Source organism: Pristis pectinata, chromosome 5 (genome assembly GCF_009764475.1).
Source record: "Pristis pectinata isolate sPriPec2 chromosome 5, sPriPec2.1.pri, whole genome shotgun sequence".
Lineage (NCBI taxonomy): Eukaryota > Metazoa > Chordata > Chondrichthyes > Rhinopristiformes > Pristidae > Pristis > Pristis pectinata.
In genome coordinates, this window is record NC_067409.1 from 84844531 (window position 1) to 84866667 (window position 22137).

A 22137-nucleotide genomic window follows, 5' to 3' on the forward strand; every position below is an offset into this window, starting at 1 on the left:
CTTATTTTGACACTCTAGCCAGGGGAATCATCAATTTGCACCTACTCTGTCAAACCCCTTAATAATGTTCTCTGTTTCAATGAGATTACCTCTCATTCTTCGATAGGCTCAGTCTGCTTAATTTCTTTTCATACTGCTACCTGCCATCCAAGGAATCTGGTGAACCTTAACTGCAATCCCTCCATCATAAATATATCCTTCCTTAGTTAGGGAGACTAGATCTGTACATAATATTCTAGACACATCCTCTCTGGGGCTGTATAATCAGAGCAAGACGTATCTACTCTTCACACATCCTCCTGAAATAAAGGCAATGTACCACTTGCCTTCCTAATTGCTTGCTGTACCTGCTCATTAACTTTCAGTAATTTGTGTAAGTGCACCCAGTTCTCTCTGAACACCAACACCTTTTAGTCTCCCACCATTTAACAATATTCTGCAATTTTTTTTCCTGCCACAATGGATGAAAGATAAATACAATCTAAGATGCTTTCCCCTAAGAATCTCACCTGAAAGACAACACTCTTCACAATACTCCCTCAGTATTGCACAAAGGCATCAGCTAAGGTTTGGGCTTGTTGTCCTGGATTAGCAGTGTGCGGGCCTCTGTAACTGGCCTCAAAGTGGCTGTGTTTTGTCGGTAGGATTGTCTTCTCTCTTCTCGCATTGGAGAGAGAGTTTGCAAGATTCCCAGTCCTGATCAAAGTCTCCACTGACTGCTAAGATGTGAATTGTTCCAATGGGCAAACGTGGATGTGACAAGTCCTTTTGAAAAAGATTTACTGCTGAAGTTTTCTTAGCCAAGTGTAGGCATCTGGAAAAGAGGAGAGTGTTTGACACTGAGATCACATTCTGGCTATCATATGAGCAACAATGTGCATTTATGTATTTCATATAACATCGTAAAACGTCTCAATGCAATTTATGGAGCAGTATTTGAAACTAAGCTGCATTTGAAGATATTAGGTCAAGGAACCAAAAGCTTGGTCATAGGTTTTAATGGATGCAGGAGATTTGTGGACAGAATTCCAGGGTTCAGGATCGTGGCCATTGAGAGTTTAGCTGCGAATGGAGGAACAAAGAAATTCCAGAGAACACAGAAGGACAGAATTGGAGGGTGCAAGAGAATACTGAGACAATCCTTTTTTTTATTCATGTAAATTAACAAACGTAATTACTCTTTGATCCCAAGAAAAGTACAGAGTGGATTGCACTGATGCATGATGGGAGATGCTGGGTTGTGCACTCATTCTGATTTCAGCCCCCTGGGATTTGCTGGCAGAGTTGCAGCTGTAAATCTCTTCAGCTGACAAGAGTGATTGTTACAGCAAGAATGTCAACTTCACCCCCAAGAGAGACTCTGTGAACCATTAATGAAGGTATTCAAATGCATAAAAGAGAATTTTACAGGGGAATTTTATGATGGTGAATTTGAAAAAGTTACAAGGTTATTTTCAGCAGTTTATTTTAGCTAGCATGCTAAGCTCACTGGTTTGAAGAAACAATGTTGATCGTTGATTGATGATTGATTAGGTTTTCTTTTTTTATTTATCTTCTTCACCGCCCATTTGTGCTTTTCAAATTCTGTAACTGCTGAGTTCCAATTTGTGAATATAGAATTTAAGCCAGTGAAGAAGCATGACAATCAGAATGTATGACATTAAATAAAAGCACTTCAAATATGACCTATCACGAAATGTATGCTGTCATACTGCTGTTATAAAATGACAAGCAGAATTCCCATACTATTACTCCCAAGCTTTAGGAACATACAGTAGGATACTAAGATGAAACAAGGTCCAAGAGTTTGATAGAACTTAGCAAGGTGAAAATCTTGACGCTTAGTGTCACTGTAAAATTAATAATTAGAATAGAAGCATCAAAATGTATGGGTACTATAAATCAGGCAGATGAGCTGAATTATTGATGCTCTGTATAAATGGTCCTTCAGAGTTCTAACCAGAAACAAAATAGGCAAAATTGCTATTAACTTGCCTCTCTTGGGAGTTTAAATCCAAGAATTTTTTTTAAAGCACATTTGAAACTTATGCATTTAAAAACATTTTCATTTTTCCTCCATTTTTATTACCACTTAGATAAATTGGCTTACACTTTCTTGCAGACTAAGAACACAATTTGACACAAATATTCAGAAGTGTCTCTAAATAGCAACGATTTATGGATTAAGTTTTGACATAATTCTCTCTCGTGTCTCTTTTTGAGCTTGGCTTTCTTTCTGATATGAAAACAAACATGGGATAGATTAAATTTGAAATTTTGCCATACACTAAACTTTATTCCCTCCCAATTCAAGAATAATAAGAAAACTCACATCCAGTCATTGCAAGTTATATTCTGGTATCTGCTTTGAGTTAATTGATAATACTCAAATAAAAATATTAATGTTAAAACACAAAAAAATATTTTTATGAGTAAGGTTAATCGTTGTGATGAGAAATATAACTTAAATTTAGTTTATTAACTAAAGAAGATCTTAATTTTTACCAGTCCAAATGGAAAGACATGGCAGAAATTTTTCAAAAGTAATTTAAATATTCTGATTAGTTAAATTTCCAGGTACCTAATAAGAAAATAATCATTTTTTGAGCCAATTAAAATGGGATAACTGAAGGCCAAGAAGCATAGAAGGAAATTAGTCCACATGTTTGGCTGTGTAGTGGACAAAGGGTCACCAATTCCATTTGCAATCAACAAACAACAGTACAACACAGGACAGGCCCTTCAGCCCACAATGTCTTTGCCAACTATGATGCCAATCCAAACTAATCCCATCTGCCTGCATGTGGTCTATATCTCTTCATTACCTGCCTACTCTTGTGCCTATCTAAATGCTTCTTAAATGTTGCTAATTTATCTGCTTCTACCACTTCCCCTGGCAGTGCATTCCAGGCACCTACCACTCTCTGCAAACAAAACTTGCCTTGTAAATCTCCTTTGCACTTTTCCCCTTTCATCTTAATGCTATACACTTTAGCATTTGACATTTCTTCCCTGGGACTATCTACCCTTTCTATGCACCTCATAAGTTAGAATACTTCTATCAGGTCGCCCCTCAGCCTTGGACGCTCCAGAGAAAGCAATCCAAATTTGTCCAACCTCTCCTTGTAGCTAATACTCTGTAATCCAGGCAGTATCCTGGACCCTCTCCAAAGCCTCCACATCCTTCCTGTAACGTGGTATCCAGAACTGCACACGGTACTCCAAATGTGGCCTAACCAAAGCTTTATACAGCTGCAACATGACTTCCTGACTCTTATACATAATGCCCAGACTAATTAAGGCAAGTGTGCTGTATGAGTTCTTTACCATCCTAAATTGTGTTGCCACTTTCAGGCAGCTATGGACTTGCACCCCAAGATCCCTCTGTACATCATCGGTCCTAAAGGTCCTGCCATTTACAGTACACTTTCCTCGTGCATTTGACCTCCCAAAGTGTCACACCTCAGACTTGTCCAGGTTAAACTCCATCTGCCATTCCTCCGCCCATATTTCCAACTAGTCTATATTCTGCTCTGTATTCTTTGATATTCTGTCAATTATTGTCATCTTAAACCTTACTAATCAGCTCACCTACATTTTCATCCAAATCATTTGTATATCTCACAAAGAACAGAGGTCCCAGCACTGATCCCTGCAGAAAACCACTGGTCACAGACCTCCAGTCAGAACAACACCCATCCACCACTACCCTCTGTCTTTTATGGCCAAGCCAATTTTGAATCCAATCTATCAGGTGACCATGAATCCCATATGCCATAATCTTCTGGATGAACCTATCATGAGGGATCTTGTCAAATGCTTTACTTAAGTCCGTGTAGACAACATCCACTGCCCAACCTTCATCAACCATCTTTGTCACCTCCTCAAAAAAACCAGCACTCATATTTCCCCCCAAGTAAGCATATTTGCTACCAAGATGGCTGCCACTGACTTCCAAGTGTTTGGATGACTAGCAAAAATCTGTTAGGCCTCTGAAATATGCTAATAGAAGACTTAACAGCTATTTCAGGATTCCAGTGCCGAATTGTTACAAAGTCAGGTGATGCACATATTACTTTTTCTGCATCTATGTTAATCTAACCAGGAATCCTTAAAGGTGCATTTATCAGCATACACCGTGATGGCAGAAGGATCAAGAAGGGTTTTGTGGCCATAACTCTGGGCTGTTTCCAGCATTTGTTTGCATTGTTTCACTCAGCACACTGGCTCTCAATAAGAGTTGGGCAGTTTCGGTCATCCAACTTTTACCTGTTGCTCTCCAGCATTATGGAGCTGAAGATATGGAGCCAGTCTCAAGACTTCCTCCTTTGGCCGTGCTTTTTCCATGTATTGACTTTCACTCTGGAGGTCTGTTGTAATGAACCTCCGTCTTTGTATTTCTAGAGCCTTTGTCGGTCAACGGTTTTAAGGTACATTTTAATACAATGTGCCAACCCTTGTAACCTAGATTTTATTCACAAGCTGGTGATGAAAATGATTGCATTTCCTGTTTTCCTTTCAGAATTGTGGAACATTGCAAACTTGCCATAAGCACATCTTCCGGTGTTTTCCTTTGAGAAAGCCAGGATCAGTTCTTCCTTTCCTTTTCACAGATCACTAATGCAATGTGATCAGATTCTGCTTTTATGCAGACAGTTCTGATATATTTGGATCTGCTTGCTGTTTTGGGCATCACATACTTAGTGAGTTAATTGTATTTTAATTGAGCTGCTCTGTTGAGGAAATAAGACTTGATTTTCCAGGCAGCTTTTGGTCTTGAGATTAAATCCCTGGAGTAGTCGACTCTGACTGTGCCTGACCTAGTGGAGGGACCAGGCTCAATAACCTCAAATAATCTACTCGTACTAGTATCAGAAGTTCAACGTGGACAGCTTTGAAGTATCCAAAGTGGGCAATTGTAAATAATTTACTTAACATGTTAGATCGAGGTGGGATAGTAATGGCAAATGTGAAACACATGGCGAGTAATATTACGCAAATGGGTAATTATAAATTAAAGTCTACATCTTGAGATTAGTGTTTCAGTCATAAAGTCTATCAATTAGGTTTCTTTAATGTAGCAAAATGTTCTACGGTGCTTCACAGAGTGGTCATAGACATGATTAGACATTATGTCAGATTTTTAAAATGACCCTGTGCCAATGGCATGGTGGTGCATGTAATCGAGCTCCAGAGACCCGGGTCCAATCCTAGGTGTTTTCTGTGCAGAGTCTGCCAAGCTGGTTTCTTCAAGGTGCTCTAATTTTCTCTCACTTCCCAAAGACATGGAGGTTAGTGGGCTAATTAGTCACTATTGTGTGGGTGATGGGTGGAATCAGGGAGGGTGGGGTGGAGATTAATGGGACCAAGAGGAGAATAAAAGTAGGATTAATGTAGGATTAGTGTAGGTGAGTGACTGATGGGTAACATGGTCTTGTTGAGCCAAAGACTCTGTTGCCATGTGGTATGATTCTGTATGTGACATTAAAACTCAATTGCATTATGTCTGCTTTGAAGTCACATGGTTTCTTCCAGTGGAATTCAGAGATAGTGATTGGCTCTTTTTGATTCTTTGTAACTCAGGGACATGGGGACCAACAGAGAAAGTAAAGACCCATTTAAAGAGTCCCAAAGTGCTACACAGGAGTTAATTTGACTTTGAGTCTCGGGAAGAGATATCAACCCAGTTGACCAAACATTTTGGATCAGAATCAGGTTTATTATCACTGATAATTTGTTGTTTTGCAACAGCAGTACAGTGCAAGACATAAAGACATGAAAATTACTATAAGTTACAAAAATAAACAGTGCAAAAGAGGAATAATGATGTAGTATTCATGGACCATTCAGAAATCTGATGGTGGAGAGGAAGAAGCTGTTCCTGAGACATTGAGTGTGGGTCTTCAGGCTCCTGTACCTCCTCCCTGATGGTAGTAACGTGAAGACAGCAAGTCCCAGGTGATGAGGGTCCTTAATGATGGATGCCATCTTCTTGAGGCACCACCTCTTGAAGATGTCCTCAGTGGTGGGAAGGGTTGTGCCTATGATGGAGCTGGCTGTGTCTACAAACATTTGATCAAAGAGGTGGGTTTTTAAGGGATGACAAAGAGAGACTGAGAGTTCTATGGGGATAATTCCAGAACCTGGGCCCAAAGTAGCTCATGGCATAGATACAAATGGTGAGGAAGAGATAATCAGAGTGTGCAGGAGGCTTCAACTGGAGGAATGCAGAGATCAAGAAGGATTCTGCTTTAACAATGGCTTGTGACAAAATGGTCCACTTTCAAATGTAGAAGCAACAAGCGCCATCTGGGAGGGGGGAGGAGGGAGGAGTTGTCAGCGTTTCGGGTCAAAACCCTGCACCGGAAATGTCAACAATTCCTTTCCCTCCATAGCTGCTGCCTGACCTGCTGAGTTCTTCCAGCAGTTTGTTTGTTGCTCCAGATTCCAGCATCTGCAGACTCTTGTGTCTGTCTTCTAATTTAGAAGCTTTCACTCCAAATTCCCCTTTAAACTTCTCACTGTCCTGCCTTTCTTTTTGCCTTCTCAATGGAGCAAACATCACATTTTTTCATAGGTGCCTGGAACAGGTTGCCAGGAGTAGTGGTGGGAAACAGATACGACGGAGGCTTTTAGATAGACACACGAATGTGCAGGGAATGGAGGGATATAAATCATGTGCATGCAGGAGATGATTTGGTTTAATTTGGCATCTTTTTCCCCCATAGACATGGTGGACCGAAGGGCCTGATCCTGTGCTGTACTGTTCTATTTGCAATATTAGAAGCCTCCTTCGTCTGTCGGTCATTGCTTCATTATTATGTGACCTTTACAAAACATCGGGGGGGGGGGGGGTGCTGGTGATCTTAATCCATGAAATTTATTCTATATTGTTGAAACCGATGGTGTTGGTCGTCGCTGCCCATTAAACTCCTCGAGCGAGAATTCACACGGTACCTTTTCCACCGAGTGCCAGCTGGTGGCAGCAGTGCACGTTCGAGAGGCGGCGACATCGACTGGAAAATAATCGGCAGTATTGGCCAGTTTATCATTGTTTTCCCTCCCATCCAACTGTGTGAGTTTGACTCCCATCTGTCTTCCGCCACTCCCCAGTGCTCCCGTATCTCCTGTTGTGCTTTATGTTCCATCCAATCCATCTGGCCACAATTCTCCACTTGCCTTGCAGTTTCTCTGCCTGCGAGTGCCCTGTTCTGCCTCTTTCTACATCTGTTGAATGATCCTACATCCACCCTCCCCTCCCCTCCCTGCGCTTACTCCCACCGAGGGAGGAATTCTTATGCCAGGAAAGGCCATCCTAGCCTCGCGTGTCTCCATAAGCTGGCCCGTCACTCTCTAACGACAGAATCATTCCAGGTACAGATATGATATTTGTGAGTGACCGGGAATTCGTCACATTTGTGGAAAAATAAAAGAAATAAGGGTAATGAACCACTGAAAACCCGGAAATAAATGCAAGTGCATGCTAACAGCTGCAAAAAGCTGGGCTAGATGAGCAGGCGTGATAATCGAATTGTGTGCAGAGTAACACACTTGTTTGGTAATACCATTGTCGCTGGGGCTGTTCACATTCTAATGGATGTCACAATAAGAGTTACATTATCAGAGGGGGATGAGAATCCCGGGCCAATCAAATGGCCTTTCCGCGTATTGTGATGTTCACGCAGTCTCCTGTCTTCAAGGGTCGGTGCAATTGGACCCGTTATTTTCTCTTCATTCTGTGCAGAAATCATCACGTCAGTGGTGGCGAGGTGGGGGCTGGGGTGCAGTGCAGAGGCTTGGCAGGACGACCCTAAGCTGTGTTTCTTTCTTCCGTGACAACTCGCGTTTGACGTGTGTGAATGTGCCACGAACTCAGCGGCGGGCGCAGCTCTCGGTGGTGTAGAGAGCCGCCCCACGCCAGCTGAAGTCCGGCTTCTGCTTGCGCTGGGTGGGCTTTCTGTTGCTTCAATCAAGGGAATCCGAAGAAAATCTGTGGTCTGATGCACCATCAGGAGGGGGAGGAATGAAGTCGACCTCTTTGGATTACGAATGTAAGGAGTGAAATGTAAATTGACTCTGTCAGGCTGTCTCCTGCAAGTAACAATGGTCTAAACACTCGTCTTCCACACCAGCAAATCGCGTAGAATCAAACTGTGACTCCACAAGTGGTCCAGCAGATAAGGAAGGCATTGTTGTGCGCCACCGCTGCTCTCCCCCAGCTGAATGTGCCGCTGCATTAACCGAGTCCGGTCGATAGTTATGTGAAGGAATGGAAGTTCAGGAGGGACCGGAGTGTCCACGCTCCCAGATCCTGAGGTAGAAGAAGCCGTGCGCCTGGATCAGATGGCTCGGCAGTGTCCCTGAGCGACAGCGACACATTTCCTGATTTCAGATTGCAGGGCATCTCAGAAAGGGGCACTTGAAATATGTGAGTAGAGAGAAAGACAGTGGATTTCTAGCTGTTAAAGGCCATTAAAAAAAAACATCTTAATGTGGAAATGAGAACAGTTATATTACGATATTTATTGTACAGATAGAGTTGAGAATTGAAGCTGAATAACAATTTTCTTTAGTATGCTGCTGGGGGAAAACTTCTGTGATGTTCCATCTGCAACTCTGTTCTCTCCATCTAAATCTCTTTTCATTTCCTGCCTCCCTGTCTGTTCCACAGCTGCCTCTCTCTCTGTCCTTTGCTTTCTCTTTTTAACCCATGCATCATCTTTTACCCATGGTGGTGACTGCAATTGTGGCTGCATTTTCCACACTGCTCAAAAGCAATAAAATGAATGGCAAGTTTTTAGTGTTGTTGATTAGGGATTACAATTTGGGGAGAAAAAAAATACTCCCACTAATCTTTAAATAAAGCCATGGCATCTTTACCATCCATTATTGCTCCTGCATCAGTTAGGTGAGATCTTTGCACATCCAAATTAGGCATCCCTCAAAATGAACCTTTCCTTCTATCCCACATGGAATAGTGGGGAAATCTCATGCCAGTCTTGAGTGCATTATCCAGGAGGTAATTTGTGTGTTCTTTCGAAGAGGGGAAGTTGGAAAATGCCTGCTGAGATCATTTTATCACATAGCTACACAGTAGTGGGAAAATTGGTGCTCATTGTAAGAGAAGCCAAAAACACAGAAGAAAATGATGTTGATAAAATGAGCAGGAAATGTTTCTTCTTATGTTCTGAAGTAAAGGTCTATGTTTTCCAAATGAACATAAGAGATAAAGGAATCAGAAACACACGCCTTCCAACTGAAGCAATGTTTTATTTTAGTTTTCTGGATGTTTGAAACAATCATTTATCACTTTGTTTTTCACTGTGGGAGTTGCTGCTAAGGAGTGCAGCACAATTTGAAAATAAGTGTAAAGAGCTTTTAGTCGCCTGTCACCCAGCAACGAGAATGACAGAGAAGGCACTTTGACTTTTGAATACCATCAAAAGCCTGATATAGAACCCAACTGGCATTTTAAAGGAACAGAAACAGACCAATCACTTCTCGCTTCTGTTCTATCATGTGAAGAGTATTAGCTCATCGCTGTGTAAACTCCATCCACCCAGCATGGGCCAAAAAAAATCAAGTCTTATCTAGCATAAATTTATTAATCAGTTATTAATTAATCTTAGATCTACTGCTTTTTGCTGAAAATTCCAACACCTCTGTTATCCTTTATTGAATAAAAATCTTTCTTAGCTTTCATTTCAATAGTTATAATTATGTTTTTATGATTAGTCTCCTTGGCCTAAGATTCCCGTCCATCTAGCCTTCAAATTTTTCCCCCTCCCCCCAAAAAAATCACACCTTAATCAATAGTTTATGGAATTAGAATGGAAGTACTGTGCCTGGTGTTGCCAGGCATTTTCCATCCAAGTAATAAACTAGGGCTAAGGTTGCTTAGTTTCCAAGATCAGGTGTTTTCAAGCTGGTGTGTTTGCAGGCTTTAGGAATACAAAACTAATTCAGTGATCTCACCTCATCAACTAATCCTTGGAGACCTTGTAATATTTCAGTGAATCTCCACTGCACTTCCAAAACCAATTTATTGTTCATGAAGCACAGTGCCCAGAAATGTACACTACTGATGCAATTTGAGTGCAGCATTGTGTAAAATTCCTTGCCTTAATACTCCACCTCACCAATTAAGACTCCAATATTTTTGTACCAGACAATTTTAGTTAACTTTGTATACGAATCCCTAATTTTTCTGGATCTTTTAGCTTTGCATCCTTTAAATGGATGCAAGTTCTGTTTTTTGATTCAAGAATAACTTTGTAATTGCTTGCGTTGAAATCCCTCTGCCACTCTTTTGACTAATGTCTCTTTGTAATTTTGTGTACCCATCCACACTAAAGATGATGTATAACCTTAAGAATGTACCAGATGTAGCAGTTGGGCATTTGAGTTTATTCAAATGGTCGTAATAGTGTCTTTATAAAATAAACATTTCAATGTACTTACTAAAATAAAGCAACATGTTACAGATGTTGGAAATGTGGTGGAGATATTCAGCAGATAGGGCACCACCCTTGGAGGAAAAACTGAATTGAATTCTTCGATCCGTGCTTGGACCAGAATCTTGAGCACAGAATCAAGGCCGACACTCCAGTGGTCTGAGCAAGTGCTGCCACGCAGAAGGTGCTGTATTTCAGCTGAGATGTTGAAACCAGGTCCCTGTCAGGTGGATGTTAAGGTTGAGCCAGAAAGTTGTCTTGTTGATCTGGCTTCTATACACACACAGACACACACATACACACAGTTCAACCAATACCACCAAAACAGATAATCAGATCATATATCTAATTTTTGAGTGTGAAATATTTCTGTGCACCTTTTGACTGCTATATTTCACACACAACTTCAAAAAGAACTCACTATTTAATGGTGCACTTTTCTAAATCCTTATGTTGTGAAACGTGTTGTTTAATTCTTTTCTCTATCCTTTGAACTACTATTTAAAAATAAATAACACCTGGCATATTTTAACATCATTATTGAGAATCTGATGTTGTGCATGGTTCAAAATTGAAAAATAAGTACTGCCTGTGCCAATGACATCTAAAACCCATAAGATAATAGATAAAAAACGAATGGACTAATGGTGTGTGACCATTTATCTAATTGTCAGTTCAATATAGTTTTCAAAAGAAAAGTAAAATGACTTCTAAGATTCAGATTACCGCAAGGCTCACTTTGCTACAATGTGATGTAGACTATCCACAGATAAATGATGCAAACCTCCCAATAAGTAAAACAGAAGATCAGCAGAAGGTGCTCAAAAAAGTAGTTAATGAGTTAGATCTTGCTGGTCCTGTTCCATTACTCCCCATCACAAAGAGTCCTTCGTGCTCTTCTGATATGTGCATTTAACTTGTGAAAGCCCTGCCCTGAAAGTGCCCTTGACAGCTGCCAAAGTGGGGAACCAAGGCTTTACCACATGTAAAAGTTGTGATTGATTTTCAAATGTCTCCAAAGTAAATAATTTAAAAAGATGATTAGATACATAAAAATACTTAAAAATATTAAAATAAAATCATTAAAATAAAAACTTAGACACAAGGAATTCTGCAGATGCTGGAATCTGGAGCAATACATAAATAAAAGTGCTGGAGGAACTCAGCAGGTCAGGCAGCATCTATGGAGGGAAATAAACAGTCGACATGTCGGGCTGAGACCCTTCATCAGGACCAGGGCAGAAGCCAGAATAAGAAGGTAGGGGGAGGAGCACACGCAGGCAGGTGATAGGTGAGACCAGGTGATAGGCAAGTCCAGGTGAGAGGGGGAAGGTATGTGGGTGAGGGAGGGGGGGAAGATGTGACAAGCTGAGAGGTGATAGGTAGACGAGGCAAAGGGCTGAAGAAGAAGGAATCCGGTAGGAGAGGGCAGTGGATCGTGAAACTTGCCTTCACCTTCACTGACATCGCCAATGAATTCAATGGGATCTTTATCTGAGAAGCATTTCCTCAACATGATTCTTGAGAATCCGAGCAAGACTTGGCTCCATCCCTGAATTCCGTGTGACAGGTGTGAACTTCGGAATCAGCCAGGAAGTCCAGGACCTCTGCACTTGATTGTACGTGTGTGGAAATCTGGTACTTACTTCACTTTCAACAGCTGATTGCCAATGGCTCAGATCAGAACACATCCCAGTATGACATAGATGAACTTAAGGGAAAAGACTCCCTTGCCATGAAAATGTAGACACTGATTACCAAACAGGTGGCTAAAGCATAGATTCTGGTGACTGAGAGATTGAAAGAACTGCAAAAGGTGGCATAATAGGAGCAAAAAAAAGTGCCAATGGTATCAAAAGCAACAAAAAAAGTGCAATTATGTAAGGACAAAGAGGCGGTAGTCAAGAACAATGTGTCCTCCTTGGAAAGTGATATCAGTGATATTGTAAATAAGAAGATGATAGCTATGTTGGAAGATCACTTTGCATCATTATTTTGTTGCTGAGAAAGAGGTGGCATGTCAAATATCCAAAGCAGACTAATATTATATCAGGGAAGGGTCTGAACAAAATTAACATTAGCAATATAAAGTAATTAATTATCAGCACTAAAGCATGATAAATCCCCAGTTCCAGATAATTTTCATCCTTGAGTTTTAAAGATGGTGTGTGAGAACATTGCAGATGCCCTAATTATAATCTTACTAACTTTTCCTTTGATTCATGACATTTGAAAATTGCATATGCCTATACCAAGCCTGAAAGGTGAAAGTGGAAAGCCAGAAAATTATCAGCCAGTTAGCTGAACAACCATTGTCTGGAAATTACTAGTCTATGATTAATGACAGAAAGACTGGCCATATTGAAAGTTATCAACTGGTAAACGAGAGTTAGCAAGGATTTGTAACAGTTAAATCATGCATGATAAGCCTGAATTTTGTATAAAAAGGTGACTAAAATGGTTACCATGAGAATATTTAAGAACACTATTTATATTGACTTCCAGAGGAGACAGCAGGCTGCTTTGTCCTGGATGGTTTTGAGCTCCTTGAGTTGTTGAAGGCTGCACACTTCGAGGTAAAAGTGGGCAGTATTCCCTCATGATTCTAACTTGTGGCTTGTAGGTGGTGGAAAGATGTCACCTTGGGCACAAGATACCCAGCTCCAGATCTATTTTTATGGCTAAAGTATTTATATGGCTGGTCTGGTTGAGTTTTTGGTTAATCACTGTCTTGTTGGAGGTGGTCATTGTCTGACATATCTGTTGTGCAAATGTTACTTGTTATTATAAATGTTACGTGCAAATGTTACTTGTCCCTTTTGGAATGGACTGCTTCATTTGCTGACGAGTTGTGAATGGAAGTGAACAGTGTACAATTATCAATGAGCATCATTGCTTCAGACCTTATGATGAATGGAAGGTCATTGATGAAGCAACTGAAGGCAGGAGCCTAGGACACTATTCCAAGTGATATCTTGGGATTTCCCTGACAGACCTGCAATGATTGCAAAAATCTTCAATTAGGCAAGGTATGACTACAGTCATTGGAGTGTTTTTCCCTAGATACTTATTGACCTCAGTTTTACCAGGGTTTCTTGATTTTACACTGGGTCAAATGCTGCCGTGATGTCAAGGGCAGTCACTCTCACATCACCACTGTCCATGTTTGGGCCAAGACTCTGGTGAGGTCTGGAGCCAAGTGGTCCAGGTGAAACCCAAAATGGGCATTGATGAGCAAGCTATTGGTGAAAAAGTACTGCCTAATAGCACTATCGATAATGCCTTTTATCACCTTGCTGATGATTCAGAGTAGACTGACTGGGTGGTATTAATCATATTGGATTTGTACCACTTTTGTGAACATGACACACCTGGGCCATTTTCCACATTGTTGCAGAGATGCCAGTGTTGTAATTGTACTGGAAAAGCTTGACTAAAGGCACAACTTGTTTTGGAGCACAGGTCTTTAGTACAATGGCTGGTGTGTTGCTAGCCCCATAGCCTTTGGCGTAATCAGTGTTTTCAGCCATTTCTTGATGTGAAGATGGATCACCTATTTGGCAATTCTGCCTGAGCTTTATGACTACTTCAGCCTTGTCCTTGGCACTCCTGCTAGACTTCACCATTGTAGAGAATGGGGATGTTCTTGGAGCCTTTTAGTGTTTAAGTCATGGCTATTCATGACTGGATTTGATAGGATTACATAGTTTTGATCTGATCTGTTGATTGTGAGATCTGATGGCTCTGTCTATTGCATGATGTTTTTGTTTTATAGCATACTATAGTCCTGTGTTGCAGTTTCACTGGGATAGCAACTCATTTTTATGTATAACAGGTACTGCTCCTGGCATGCCATCCTGCAATCCTTTTTAAACCAGGTTGATCCTCAAGTACTCATGCATTGAAATAAGTTGGAAACACTGTGTCAGTGCCTGAGAGAACACACGTTAGACTTTGTTTTGTATAGCAGCTCCATGTCACAATATTGGACGTATACACATAATCTCAATGTAGAAATGTGTTTGTGTAGATACATTTCTGTTTGATTTATTATCTGTCTGATTTTTAAAAAAGTAGTGCATGTTTATATACGTAATACTGCATTCAAATCAAAAGCAGCCACATCTTGCAGTTTCTGTAACTGAAGTCTCCATAAGGTGCCTGCATATCCAATAATACTTCCAATAAGCCAGAAGCAAGTAATGGCTCCAATATGAAATTAATGTTTGAATATGTGGTTCAGCTGTATGAGTCTTTACCTAAAATTAAAATAGTTGTTAAAATAGCTGAAGGATTAACTTGTGGACCGTGTGCTATCAATGATTACATGAATATTTGCATTGTCAGGCAGCATCTGTGAAGAGAGAAACATAGTTGACTAATGATTCTGTTCTCTCTCCACAAATCCTGCCTGATTGCTGAATACCTCTAGCATTTTATTTTATATTTCCAACATTTTCCAGTTTTTGCTTTCCAAAGGCTTGGATTGTTCCTTAATTAGATGAATCCACAAGATGTCTATACCTCTCCAGTTTTGAACTCTTGCATATCCCAGTGTTCATTGGTGCAAAATCTCAGCTGCCTTGGTCCTAAATACTGATGCTGTCTCCTTAACTGTGTCTCTCACCTTTCTCCCATTTTTTTCAGATGGATGATCTTAAAAATTTGACAAAATGTTTGGTGATTTATGTGATTTGGTGACTGTTAACATTCCAGTGAAGGATCTTGGGATTATATTAAAAGTTATATATAAATGTAAATTGCTGTTCTTGAAATGTCTTTTTTAAAAAATCATGTACAGTATATGGGCATCACCGGCAGTGCTAGCAATTATTGCCTATTCTTAATTGCTCTTGAGAAGGTGGTGGTGAGCTGTCTTCCTGGAATGCTGCATTCTGTGTGGTGAAAACATCCTACAATGTTATTGGGAAGGGTGTTCCAGATTTTAGCATCGTGATGATGTCTGAGTAGGGATATATTTCCATGTGAGGATAATGTACAACATGGAAAGGAGCTAGAAGGTAGTGACTTTCCCACTCATCTGCTCCACATGCATATCTAGATGATAAAGGTATGGGTTTCGGAGGAGCAGTTGAAGAAATCTTGGTTAATTGCTGCAGTGCACTGTGGATTATACACCTACAGTTATAGTGCCCTTGAGGTGGATGCATTCAATGTACATTGACCCAGACAAGTGAAGAGCATATCATTACACACCTGCCTTGTGCCTTATAGCTGGTGGAAAAGCTACGGAGATTCAAAAGTTGAGTCACCTGCCTCAGGATACCCAGCTTCCAATGTGCTATTTTAGCCACACTATTTATGTGGCTGCTCCAAAACAGGTACTAGTCAATGGTGACTCCTGGGTGTTGACGGTAAGGGACTCAGTCTTGGTGATTGTTGTGGATTAGCAAGGGGAATTAATTGAACTCTCCCTTATTGCAGGTGGAGATTCACTACCTGCCACTTGAGTGGTGTGAATGTTACTTGCCACTTAAAGCTCATGGCCAAATGTTGTCCAGGTTGTATTGCATTTGCTCCTTTGTTATTTGAGGAATTGTGAATGGAGTTAAACATTGTGTCATCAGCAGCGACTTTTCCACCTTTTGACCTTGTAATAGAGGAAGAGCCTTGATAGAAGCAGCTGAGGTTGGCTGGGTTTGGCAATCAACCCAATGATACTTCTGCAGTTTTTTCCTGGGATTGACATAATTGGCCTACAGCAACCAATTTTTGCTGGTGATCCAGTGAATGGAAAGATTTCCTTATGATTCCCTGGACCAATTTCACCAGAGTGTCATGATGTTTCATTCATTCAAATGCTGCCTTGATTTAGAGGATAGTCACTCTAATCTTTTTTGTCCAATGAGATATGGATCTGAGTGTGGTGTGGTCTTTCATGTTTCTTCTTTGGGCCTTGGTCTTGGTCTCTGTTGGAGACATTGACTGCAAATTAAAAACTCATCACTTCCTGGTGAATTGGGCTGGGCGGCACCACATGTGACAATTAAATGAGACATGATGGATTTCAGTTTGTGATGTGCAGTAAGAGCACCACAGTTGTGATGTCCCCCACGGACAAATAGATTAGCAACCGCTGTCTGTATTGATGCTGAATATTCATTTGGGTGAATCCATTTTGCTTTTTCAGAAGACAAAATTAAATAAAGTTATTTCAGAACTGAACAATAATTAAAGGCACAGATTTGCAAACTAAATTAGGGACTTTGTTTAAAAGAAAATGAAAGAATTTATGATTACAACATTTTATTTTAATTGTGTTACTGTGAATAAAATATGTTCATCATTTGGGAATACGTGCTCAAATTAATAGCATTCCTGTGGAAGTATGTCTTTTATTCGGGTGTGATGCCACCAGGATTAGCCTAGAGTCCGAATAAATTAAAGATTAATCTCCCAGCAGAGTGATACTAAATTAGTAAAAGGATCTATAACTGGGCTTGAAACAGCTCCTTAGCATTGGGTGCAGACATATGTATCTCACTGTAGGTGTTGTTCTTGAAGCCAAAACAAATCCTAATATGTGTCATTGTTTTTCTCTAATTCTTGTTTCTCACTCCACACAAAGAGATATGTTTGGACAGCTGGATCAGGACAGAATACCTAACCTCTCAGGAAACCAATCGAGAAGATAGGACAAAAAAAAACAATGACATAAAAAATCAGTTAACAAGAAACTTTGGACTCTTATTCAGTTGTTAAAAAATATCAGAACAGGAGAAAAATAGTGTTGACTGGTGAAGAATTATCCTGTTGGATAATGAAGATGCTTTTTGCTTGGGAAGTTGACATACCACAGTGGTTAAAAATGTGGTATCTGGCAGTTATGATGGAGTTATAATGGAAAGTTCAGGAATATATCCAAAACAAAGTTGATCACCTTTGATGTGCTTGGCCTTCATTCTGTGATATAGACTTAATTTCAAGGTTGCTCTAAAAATTAAAGAATTTTGATTCCCAAAACAATATCTTCCTGATAATGGTAGCTTGTATGTTTTTTTTTGTGCAAGGACTTTATTAAATAACTACTTTGGCACAGCGCTGGCACATTCACCTTGGAATCTGAAGTTTTTAAGTTCAAACTCTAGCAATGCTCCAGTTTGGTGTTGAGGAAGTGCTCTACTGTCAGATATTCTGTGTCCTTAGGATGAGGCCTCAGTGACGCTCTATGCTGGGAACATTTCAAAGTAGAATACAGCAAGTTGTATATTATGAAAAAAATTCTTTGAAGAATTCAGCCAGTCAAGCGGCATCTGTGACGAGAGAAACCACAACACACACACAGTTGTGTTTGTGGAATTTTGCTATGTGCAAATTGGCAATCATGTTTTCCATATTACCATGGTAACATCACAGCTGATTTGCACAAAATGTCTATAAAGTTCTTTCACATATCCTGAGGTTCTGAAAATGACTATCATATAAAAATACAAGTTGGCTGGTCTTTAAGCCAGAATTTTTGATTCACTTGCTGCTTTTGAGCAACAGTCTGCCATTTCTTGACCTTAACAAGCGTTTTCCTGTTTCCCATTTTCATGTGCCTACCTAAGAGTATCTTAAATGCCTCTATCGCATCTGCCCTTGCAGCTCACAAGTAGGTGTGAATGGTGTGCTAGGAAAGCTGTGAAAAACATGATACCCCTCTGCAGACAAGTAGGAGATTTCGATATTCTATCTCTCAATCAACAAAGGAGGAAAATTTAACACATGATCAAAGTCCCATGCTGTCTAAAGTCTCTTAATGAGATTAAGAAGACAAAATACACCAACCAAGAAATTCTTCAGTGTGTTTCACACCTAAAACTTTCAGTGTGCTAGAATCAGATAAACTTGTCACCAAACTCCGAGACCTAGGACTCAACACCTCATCTCTGTAACTATATCCTTGACTTTCTAATCAACAGACCGCAATCAGTGAGGATAGGCAGCAATACCTCTCAACACTGGTGCCCCACAAGGCTGCATCCTCACCCCTCTACTCTGCTCCCTATACACTCATGATTGTGTGGCCAGATTCTGTTCTAACTCCATCTACAAGTTTGCAGATGATACCACCATTGTAGGCCATATCTCAAACGGCAATGATTCGGAGTACAGGAAGGAGATAGAGAGCTTAGTGGAATGGTGTCATGATAACAACCTTTCCCTCAATGTCAACAAAATGAAAGAGCTGGTCATCGACTTCAGGAAAGGGGGCGGTGTACATGCACCTGTCTACATCAATGGTGCTGAGGTCGAGAGGGTTGAGAGCTTCAAGTTCCTTGGAGTGAACATCACCTACAGCCTGTCCTGGTCAAATCACACAGATGCCATGGCCAAGAAAGCTGACCAGTGCCTCTACTTCCTCAGGAGGCTAAAGAAATTCGGTTTGTCCCCTTTGATTCTCATCAACTTTTACCGATGCACCATAGAAAGCATCCTATCTGGATGTATCACGGCTTTGCACGGAAACTGCTCTGCCCAGGACTGCAAGAAACTGCAGAGAGTTGTGGACACTGCCCAAAGCATCACGGACACTGACCAGAGCATCATGGCCTCCCCTCTTTGGACTCTGTCTTTACCTCTTGCTGTCTTGCTGAAGCAGCATAATCAAACACCCCACCCACCCAGGTCATTCTCTCTTCCATCAGGTAGAAGATACAGGAGCCCGAGGGCACGTACCACCAGACTTAAGGACCGCTTCTACCCCACTGTGATAAGACTATTGAATGGTTCCCTTATACGATGAGATGGACTCTGACCTCACGATCTACCTTGTTGTGACCTTGCACCTTATTGCACTGCACTTTCTTTGTAACTGTGACATTTTACTCTGTACTGTTATTGTTTTTACCTGTACTACATCAATGGACTCTTTACTAAGCCAATGTAACTGCACTGTGTAATGAATTGACCTGTACGATCGGTATGCAAGACAAGTTTTTCACTCGGTACAAGTGACAATAATAATCCAATACCAATACCAATACACTCAATCACATACAAGGGTATTTCTTTTGCAAGCCCCCGTCAGAAAGGAGAGGGAGATGATGAAGAAAGAGATGGGAAGAAAATTGTGGCTTTGGCAGGAAGATGATCGGTGGGGAGAGGTTCATAATGTGGAGGTAGAGGAGAGGATTGAACCAGTGGAATATTGAAGGATGGGGATAAATTCACACACAGGATGTTAGAGGATGGTGCATGATGAATGAGATGGGAAAAGCCAAGGTTGAGTGGAGAATACTGATTGGTCAAGTGATTACAAGGAAATTAGGTGGAGAAATTAGTGCTGGGGAAATCACTTGATGAGAAATCAAACTGAGGAGAATTTTGGGAATGGAATGTGAGAGACTACAGAAAATCTCATTTGACCTTCCTATATTTTTATAGGAAGGCCAAAAGAGATTTAAGGGGCCCAAGAGGATCACTAGTTTGGGGTTAGTGTTGGTGAGAGCGGGAAGTCAATAGAGGGATAGGCATTATTGCAGAAGTAGATCTTAACCCTTCTGATAAGACCAGTGTTTGAAGCTCTCATATATGTGAACCATCACTGCACATGCCCTACACCCTCCATGCAGATATGCATTATATGTATGGAAGGCTGAGCTTGAATTAATGTCAGTGAACATTTCAAGTACCTGATCATACTTAGCTTTGGGTTTGATATAAAACATTCATCTTGCACTTTTTTTTTCTCTTTTACTCATGATTACTCATCCTTCTCATCAATAAAAGCAGATTTATTTGGCAAAATCTTCTCCAATATTGTTTGACTTAAATGCAGCAGAAGCTACAGGAAGGGATTGAATAATGATTAATTGAGACTATGAGTTGGTTAAAGTTATCCCATGACTATTGAAGAAATATTTATGTCATTGATACATTTAGAAATAGGAAGTTAATTTTAAAGATTAGTGATTTCCTCATACATATTTCAGCAGTATATGGAGAAGGGCCTTGGAGCACATATTATATTTCGAGATTGTCCATATTTTATAAATCATTTTGAATTCTGTATTATCACCTTCCTTGAACTTTACTCAGTGATTGCAAGGGGAAGCAGGCAAGCCAATAAATTCCTCTTGTGGAAATTCCTGAAGTTCCAATATGCTGTTACAACATACAGTTCTGCTTAAATTTTCCACTTGAAGTACCAATTTGAATCAGCAGTTGGCCACCTTTTAATGGATACAGTACATCCCAGCAGTACTGAATGCTGGGATCTATGCAGTATTGAAACAGGGAATCCCGTATGTCATATGTTCTGGTTAGGAATGAAGTTCACTGGTAATTTTGAATATTTGTAATTATACTTGCAACAGCATGATGTTTCAAAATAGTTTTGAAATCAAAGTTTTATGTTCTTCACGTAAATATTGTACCCCTGCCCAATTTCAACATTCTCCTCTGAATGGGAGCTGAGAAAACAGATCATTTCTTTGATAACTATCTTCTTAAGATATCAGCTTTAGTTCTGAGTCAATAGGTCATTGTTCCAGGCATTTGAGAACAAAATTTAGCCTGACTCTTCAGTACAGTAGTGAGGGAGTGCTGCTCTGTCAGAGGGGAAGATATTAGAAAGAAATCCAATTTCATGTGAGCTTGCCATGTTAGGAGAAGGAGCATGGAATTCTTATGAATTTGTCAAATATTGAAGTGTGAAGCTACAGAACAAGGTTCTCTAGATAGAACAGTGGACATGGCAGGTACATCAGCTTGAGAAGCACAGCCATTTGTCCTGCACATGGAATGAATGGAAATGTTTGTGAGACCAAACAACGTTGTTCAGTGCCCATGAGGGACAAAAAAAAACACGGCCACTCATAAAGCAGGGATTTGTAAAAGTGCAAATTTGCTGCTGATAGTAGGCAAAAATGTTGCTCAAAATGTTGGTAAGTGTATTAGCTCACAACCCTTGTGGGGGAGCTGTCTTACAACAAGCTTGTAAAGATCTTGAAGGAGCTTTTTCATTAAATAACTGCAGATATTTTTGAGAGTTCCATGTCTGGTACATGCAACCAGGGATCCGAGGAAACAATTGGCAAATGTAGGGCCAGGCAATTGTGCAAGGCCAAGAGGTGCAATTTTTAGAGCACTGTGGGGATTGTGGATTGACAAATGAGAAAGTTCAGGGAAAACTATTCAACATGCTGTGTTTATTGTTTAAGTGAGAATGCAGAATACCCACTGGAATGGAAATGGCACTTAAAAATGTGAGACAGTTTTCTTCAGGTCACAGTTCCAAGAAGCAAGTGGAGAAATAGTGATGGCAGTGGGGTCTTTTATGCTGAGATATGTGGATGCTCTGAGTGGGTTCAGCAGGATACTTGTAAGTCACATGGGGTCAAAAGGCAAGAGGGTTGCAAGTCACATTGGCGCAAAAGGCAGAAGACCTTATCGTTGTTATGGGAATCAGCTGGCCTTGGAATGGCCCTCCATGAGGTCCCAGTTCTATAACGTGCCACGGGATGGAGCATATTACATGGAGTTGCAAGTCCCTGGAGAAGTTAACACTTGATTAAAATATATTGATCGAAACATGCATGATTCTGAGAGGTCTTGACAAAGTGGCTGTGAAGATGATGATTTCCCTTGTTGGGAGATCTAGAATTAGGAGTCAATATTTAAAATATGGGGTTGCCCATTTAAGCCAGAAATGAGGCAAAGTAATTTTCGCATTGGG

The 22137-nt window shown here is 40.5% G+C and overlaps 1 protein-coding gene across 4 annotated transcripts in view; it reads left to right on the forward strand.

Moving 5' to 3' along the window:
• LOC127570353 (catenin delta-2-like) overlaps nt 1-22137 on the forward strand; it is a 909541-nt gene that overhangs the window by 458661 nt on the left and 428743 nt on the right. The window contains exon 1 of one of the 4 annotated variants that reach the window (XM_052015825.1): nt 7259-7374. The exons of 2 other annotated variants lie outside the window; for them this stretch is intronic. The gene's annotated coding sequence lies outside the window, so the exon portion shown is untranslated. Of the gene's footprint in view, nt 1-7258; nt 7375-7782; nt 8429-22137 lie in introns of those variants that run through there. One more of the 4 variants, XM_052015823.1, reaches the window with a different exon arrangement.